The 7,612-nt window shown below is 35.3% G+C and overlaps 1 long non-coding RNA gene across 1 annotated transcript in view; it reads left to right on the top strand.

Annotated features, from left to right (window-relative positions):
* Positions 1-6,627: 6,627 nt before the first annotated feature.
* Positions 6,628-7,612, top strand: part of LOC117282566 — a 189,889-nt gene continuing 188,904 nt past the window's right edge. Inside the window, exon 1 of the long non-coding RNA XR_004513363.1 lies at positions 6,628-6,706. This is a non-coding gene — a long non-coding RNA (uncharacterized LOC117282566). The remainder of the gene's footprint in view (positions 6,707-7,612) is intronic.

The raw sequence follows: 7,612 nt of genomic DNA, 5'->3' as shown, positions 1-7,612 counted from the left end.
GAGCAAAAACTGATTACTGTCGCAAATGGCATCTGCTGTCTACAGACAAGAGCAAATTTTGTGAATGATTTATAAATATTCTTAATTATAAAACAGAAAGTGATCTGAAAGCGATTCATTTCATACTATGGAATATACATATTTTAAAATTATATTCTGTCTTGAAAATACTTCTGCAGTTGCAAGCTGTAGCAAATTCTGAATATTCTGCAGTAAGTTTCTTGAATATGAATGTGACATCTTAAGGAAACATTGTTACATTTTAGTTTTCTCTTGTTTTAATGCAGTATTACAAGAACAAGGAAGAAGATAAAAGTATAGCAATATCTTTACACTGATACCAAGGTATCAGTGTAATTCCAGTGAATTAACTTATGTAAAGAAGTGAATATAGTTAAAAAGCAGCCAAAAGAAGAGGTATAGCTGTAGCTGTTGTTTATGTAAACTGACAGAAAGGAACTGTTTACTTTGACTATACATTGATGCCCTTGATATGTTTAACAAAACTTACACCAAAATTTCAAGTCTGAAACTAAAGAGAATACACTTGACAGAAACAGAGAAGACAGTGAGAAGACAGTACTCCTAAGAGGTTTGTGACACCATATAAAAAAGTACATCATGTTGTTTTACATAGACTTCAGACACTGGTAGTCCTTTTCTTTCTGATAGGTGACACAATTCAGACAGAGAACAGAAAGCTGAATCAGACAATAATTATACATGCTTATCAGTATCAAATAACAAGAGAGTTGTGAATATATCTCTAAATGTGCGCTTAAATCCTTTATACTTACTGACAATTAGAAATTTTTCCTGATAAAACTAGCGGATATATTTCAGAGATATGAAATGTGAAAGATTTCATACCTTTGATATTGACATCACCTTATATTTCAAAATATAAGTGTAACAGATATAATGAGGGGTGCAGGGGGGGGGAAAGCAGTGAAAGTGCTAAGTGCCTCTGGACTGCATCATACTGTAATCTATTCAGGAGACATATGAAAGGAGATAATTTCACCTGAACCTGGATCAGGCCTGTGGCTTGTATCTGCCAGGTGAAGAAATAAAATATACCTCACCTGTATATGGTTCTCATTTTTCACATTATTATTATTTTATTATTACAATAATTATTATTATTATTATTATTATGAACTATGAACTAATAAGTTAAGAGTGTCATTGTTATGTCCAGTGTGTCAACAGTTTCTTTTACTGACAAAAGAAATTTCTATGTTTAAATATTTCTGTTAGTGAATCAGAATGCCCAGTATTATTATTGATAAATAAGCCAAATATAGTTCTTAGTGTGAAATTACATGCATGCATTTAAGCATGTTCTGTACTACTATTTTTGTAACCAGAACTAGAGTTTAAAATGCAAATTTGTGTTAACTTCCAGCAGAGGTTTTCTCCAATTATGACCATAATTATGTACTTCAGTTACATAACAATCTGCAGGGAATAAATATAAATCAAATACAGAAAATAAAATTTAAAATGCAATTACCAAGTCAAAAATTCTAAATTACCTTCAGTGACAGAAAGCAGTACAGTGGGGAAATGTGATATCTCAATTTATTGTACTACAGGTTTGGGAAATTGTGCCATTACTTGTGCCATAATATGGATTCAGAACTCTACTGTATGTTTAATGGAAAAAATATTAGCATCAGAAAGAGAATTTTATGAAATATTTCCGGTGATCAGACTAAGAAACAAACGTCATCATGGCTTGCAAAATCTTCTCCAAACCGTTGTGGGTTGATGACTACATTGACTGCCAAGATTCTTCAATCATTATTATTTGCTCTTCTATGGAAAATAAATATGCAAAATAACAAAACTCCAATTTGAAAATACTGTATTTATGATCATTTGTTTAATGACAGTAAGCCTGCAGAGTACTTTTATGGCTAAAACTTTTAACACTGGACAAATGTGACGTGAATTTAACAGAAACGCCTTGTTTGGACTTTAATTTAGCATTTTATGTATGCATTGGTACTGTTGTGTTAGAGCGCATGCAAGAAAGGAAACTTCAAAATATATATTTTTGTGTTTTTTAAAATAAAATATAATAATTGATATGAATTATGCTACATTCCTAACAAAAATATTTGTTGATAATTGATTTTATTGTACTTTGGTGGCTTCAGCAGAGACCAGCCAGAAAGCTGCATTTCTGTTAAGAATTTTCTCCTTAGCAGATGACAGACTGGTAAGATAAATAATTTTCATTCCACCTTGTAGCTGAAATATGAAAAATTTGTTAAATAATATTAACAGTTATACCATGAAACAGAAACATGTTTCTGTGCCCACTGCTATCTCTTTAGCAATGACCTGCCTATATATATATAATATTCATGACTATTGGACTGCAACTATAGTATAATTTGACTGTTAATAATATTTGTAATATTAAAAGTGTGGAAGCATTCTGAATATAAGTTTTAATTCTTTTTTTAAGAAACAAAATGACTAAGACTTTAAACAAGCTTAAATGAAGACAGTGGTCAATAATATAATATAATATTAATGTAGGTAATTAGGTAAGTGAGTCCTAGACTTGTGGTTTTCAAAGCCACAAACATGAAACATTTGTTTTAAAAAAGAGAATCAGGGAATTATTTCAGTATGACAATCATCTGTTTACATTTGTGGAATGTACAGAAAACACATGAAACTTCCTTACCCATTAAATCAAAATGCAACAAGATTATTTTCGAAAAGATTTTCAGGTATGAAGCAGTAGATAGTTATAAGCTGTTTATGATACAAAAAGCCTATAAAGGACTATATATGGATATAATGATAGATATAGTTTTATGAATGTCACTTCTATAACAATTATCCAGCTAATAAGACAATGATATGGCTGTAGAACAGATGCCTGCCTGTGTCTAAATTTGACAAAATGTTTACAGATAATACAGAATCTGGGAGACTTGTTCTCTCCATCAAATATTTTATCACTAATCTACATTTTGATTTTCCTCATTCTGTCTTATAAATTAACTGCACACTGTACTTTAGTTTAGTACAACATTTCACAAAAATCTAAACATATATCCACTAGGTTGAAATCCATATGACATTTTGCACAGGAATTCATATTTAAAAATAAAATATCCTGTTATTTCATAATATGGTTGGGATAAAGCAACAAATATCCCTTATATACAAATGTACAATGTGTACAATGCTAAGTTAATAAAAATAAATAAGAGTAATCACCAAGTAGCCAAATTATCATGGTTATGGGTTGTGAAAGATGGCCATATATACTATTAAATTAATTTTTTAGGTCTATAATATTACCAAAGTCCCTGAATCAGTGCTCCTATATGTGATAAGAAATTCAATAGAAGTACATAAAACAACTCTAGAAATCCAATTGACACAATTAAAACATGTTCCTTCAGAATGTTATCAAGTATGTCTATTATTACATATTACGATAATCCTGATTCCAGCATATGCAAGGCTAAGTTTCAAAAGTTTGCCTCTTGAACTAAATAAATAAATAAAAATAACTATAATTACAGTGACAGTTGGCCTATTAGGCCATCTGGTGGAATGCTCCATCAAAATTAAGAAAAATTCCAAATTACTGGAATTTCCATGACATATATGTACTTACTAATGTGTACATGTTTTAATGACAGAGATGTGAAAACTTGTGCTAATTCACTATTATATATGTGCCTCACTTTTAGAAAGAGTATAACTTTCCAAGAAATAGTTTTAATTTAATTTCAAGAGCAGGTTACCCCGTGAGCTAACTATATGTGGCCGAAATGATGGCAGTTTGTGGGTGGTGGCAGCAAGGAAGAAGTTACAGCAGAACCTGAGAAGATGGACACTCTTGGTAGAGGCCTAGTAGGGATGCCAACTCTGAGATTTATTTCTGACTGAGAAAGAGGTTGCTTTGAGGTATGACTTGCATAGAGCAGTTAGAAGCAAGATGTACACAACAGAAATGCTGTAGTACCCAACCGGTTATACAGTAAAATCCTAAAAACTCTATTCCCATCTTTACATTGGCACAATGTCACTAGGTTTCAACTGTATCTGTACAGCACAGTGAAGATGAATAATCAAGTGTTTTCTTTAATCACCAAAGTTCCAGTGAATGTTACTTGTTCATAATGGTGATCTTTAGCATCACTGTAACCACTGAGTATTGTCTGTTTAGCTGATAGCCCTATGACCCTACAAACTGTAGTACAAATGGGATTTTATTTTCTTTGTTCACTATAACAACAAATTTTGATGATTTGTATCTTTACAGTATTATTTAATAGTATTGCTCTATTAGCTTTTACGTATTAGCAAAATTAGCTACAGCATTGGACCTTGCAATCTAACAGACCTTCAAATTCTAAGAAGAAAAATAACCCATAACAGAACAGAACAGAACATTCCATTGTAAAGCTTGGAATATAGTAGTCATCTTACTTCTTCTTGTCATATTGGTTATGGCAATGACACATACAAACAGCTGTGGCAACCAAAATCAAATTGGGAAGATGTGTTGCTCCCTGTGAAGCTCTTTGGTATTACCAAGCAACATATTTGTGCCATTCAACATATACGGACACGTGTAGATGTCTCATCCATCTTGTAGCTCAGGGCCTCGTGAAGTCAAAGTTTATTTGGTTAAGACTGAGCATTGCAGTCAAGTAGCTAGAAATCCTCTTTGATAATCATGAGGACCAAATCTCGGATCAAAGACCAGCTATCGTGATTTATGTTTCTTGTGGTTATTCCTCAGTCCATCTGGATTAATGCGGAGGAGATGATACCTTCAATTAAACAAAGACTGCTTCCTTTGACATGCTTTCCATTTACTTTTTCCTTGATAATTTGATGCTATGTAATCTCAGCTACTGAAGGCATTGCTACATAAACAAAGAATTAAGAAATACCTATTTGAGTTCTCTTTCTGTTTTGTGGAAGACCAAGGGTGGCTGATCTGGTTGCTCCCTCTTAAATCCGTCCCTGAATATATAACATAAAAATGCAGTGACAAGTCAGCTCAAAACAAACTGGTTTTAAATGAATAAATGAGGCAATAATGCTTTCCATTTGCTCATGAGTCTACCAGTTCCCTCACCATCTATGCAGCGCCTTTTTGGCAGAGATGGGCACGACAGAATAATCTGAAGGCTCACAAATGAATTGAATGAATGTATTCATTCTGCAAAATAAAATCAGATCTTTCTTTTGCAGTTCACACTAACTCAGTTGCTTACCAGCTATTGGCAGAAGGTAAACAAGAGATCCTTGGTAGTGACAAACGTTTCTATTTGAATTAATCAAATAAATTCATTGGTTATGATGATTTGTACACTGTGCCATTTTCGAGGTATTTAAAAAATTGTACCATTTAGAGAAAATGATAGATGGAACCCACCAAAATTGTTACACAGCACGTACATTTTCTAACTTGCCACTTATGTGACTGTAATCCAGAAATTTAACCCATGCAAAATGATTTTCATTTTATAAAATGTAACGATTAAAGTGGATCAATTTATCTTTTGATCTAACTATAACACAGTCTTCATCAACCATGGGCAGCGACGGGGGGAACCAATCATCTGCTGCCCCCATACTTCTGAAAAACGTGAAATTTGGAAACGAAAGTAATATACCAAAGTATTAATACAAAAAGAAGCGGTCCGGAATTGGTGGAGAAGATATATATCGCTGTATATGATGGGAATCGAACCCGGTTAGACCAGCCCATGGTATTCACTGCTGAGGGTACTACTCTGGTTCACCAGTTATAATTGAACTCTGGTGGTCCAGACAGAAGTAAGCCATTAAGCAATTACCTTAGATACCCGTATTACCTCCTACAACAAAACTCCGGCCCTTTACTCAGCAGCCAGTCACTATACTCACTGAGCAACTCTACTCACTTAGCCCGTAGCCCGTTTTTGTTTGGCCTAGCTCCTCGGGCTCATAAAGAAGTAAAAACAACAAGGGTCCTAGATCCAGTAATTTATAATCCTCGAATTCAAGTCGTGTAGAACTCAAAGTGTCCCTATTCTGCACCAACAACAGTAAGACTAAAATAAATAAATACATATATCATGATAAGACTCAGTTCTCTACGATAATTAATTGGATAGTTTTTTCTGTTGCCGTCATTTTAAATCTTCTAAATGCTTTCATTCGATTGCTGCTAATCGAGTTCGTATTCGATATCGCCCATCACAAGTATTTGGCGGCTACCGGGTGCCGAGTCCATGCAGTGATATACTAACAGCGACTTCATTACCGGAGCGTCACATATCGAGTGGAACGGTAATTAAATCACTTATCGATATATTGTCCGTCATCACAAAACAGCTCGTGTCAGTGAGAAATTTCAGGATCGTGTGTGGTGCGAGTCGCGTGCGTTTAGAATATTTTTTGTAAGGTAATACATACTTTTGTGCCGTAACATGTGAATTGCGTGTGGTAATGTTCTATCGTGATTTATCATAGTGGATATTACATTGAAGCCTTGCGCATTTGATATTATTCATCATTTTGTGATATTTATGTGAGGGTGCACAGAAAAATTAACATTGTTATACGTACAGCTACTGGAAGTACGTTTCTCTTCAAGGATATAAGAAAAACAATTTGAAGCTAAAGTCTGGCAGGTTGGACATCACACGGTATATCAGTACAGATGCAGGTAAACTCACAAACAGCTATTTCAGCCTGAAAGGGTATTTAACACTCGCTTGTTGTATGGTTTCTAGGCGAAGAAGGCATTGTTTTGTTTCCTCTGTATCCTACTTGGAGAGAAAAGGTCGTTGTAACTAAATAGGTTGGCCGCGCCATAGATCAAGCGGTTAGTCGCTGGCTTCCCACCGCGGCGGCCCTGGTTCGATCCCAGGTCTGGTCAAGTGGGATTTGTGGTGGACAAAGTGGCGCTGGGGCGGGTTTTCTCCGAGTAGTTCAGTTCCCCTGCCAATCTTCATTCCACCAATTTCTCCATCATCATAATCACCCGGGGCAGGCTACAATAGGCGAATCAGTGGCCGCCGTGCTGAGTGGACCCAGCTAGACTCCACCTCCCACTAAGCGAATTAAAAAAAAAAAAAAACTAAATAGGTTATTCAATGTCTTAAATGTAAAAAGTAAAGCTATCCTTGTAATAGGCCGTGAAGGACCATGCGGTTATGAGACATCCAGACTCCCGCATTTTCTAGTCAATCGGTTAACAGATGACGGTGAGGTCAGCCTCACGTGCCGGCCCTCTTTACCCCCAGGAATATTTCTGGTAGATGCTGAGTCGACCCCAGGAGCACAGTGCGGATGGAAGGATTAGGTCAATTGAAAAATTCAATGCCCTCGTTGGGAATCGAACCCGCGACCTTCCGGATTGTAGCATAGTGTCCCATTAAACTTGTCTGAAAATAGATCTATGCATGAATCGTGCGCACCACATGGAAGTATACGAGGGTTGACGTCTGCGTAGTTTCAGAATGCTTCGTTTTAAGGAAGCTGTTTCCAGTACCTGATGAACCTCATATCCTACCGAACGGTATGCATAAGGACGAATCCTTGAGAATTAGCTTTTAATATGTGCTGATCA

This window comes from Cryptotermes secundus, unplaced genomic scaffold (assembly GCF_002891405.2).
Source record: "Cryptotermes secundus unplaced genomic scaffold, Csec_1.0 scaffold548, whole genome shotgun sequence".
NCBI lineage: Eukaryota > Metazoa > Arthropoda > Insecta > Blattodea > Kalotermitidae > Cryptotermes > Cryptotermes secundus.
This window is presented reverse-complemented; position numbering and strand designations above follow the sequence as displayed.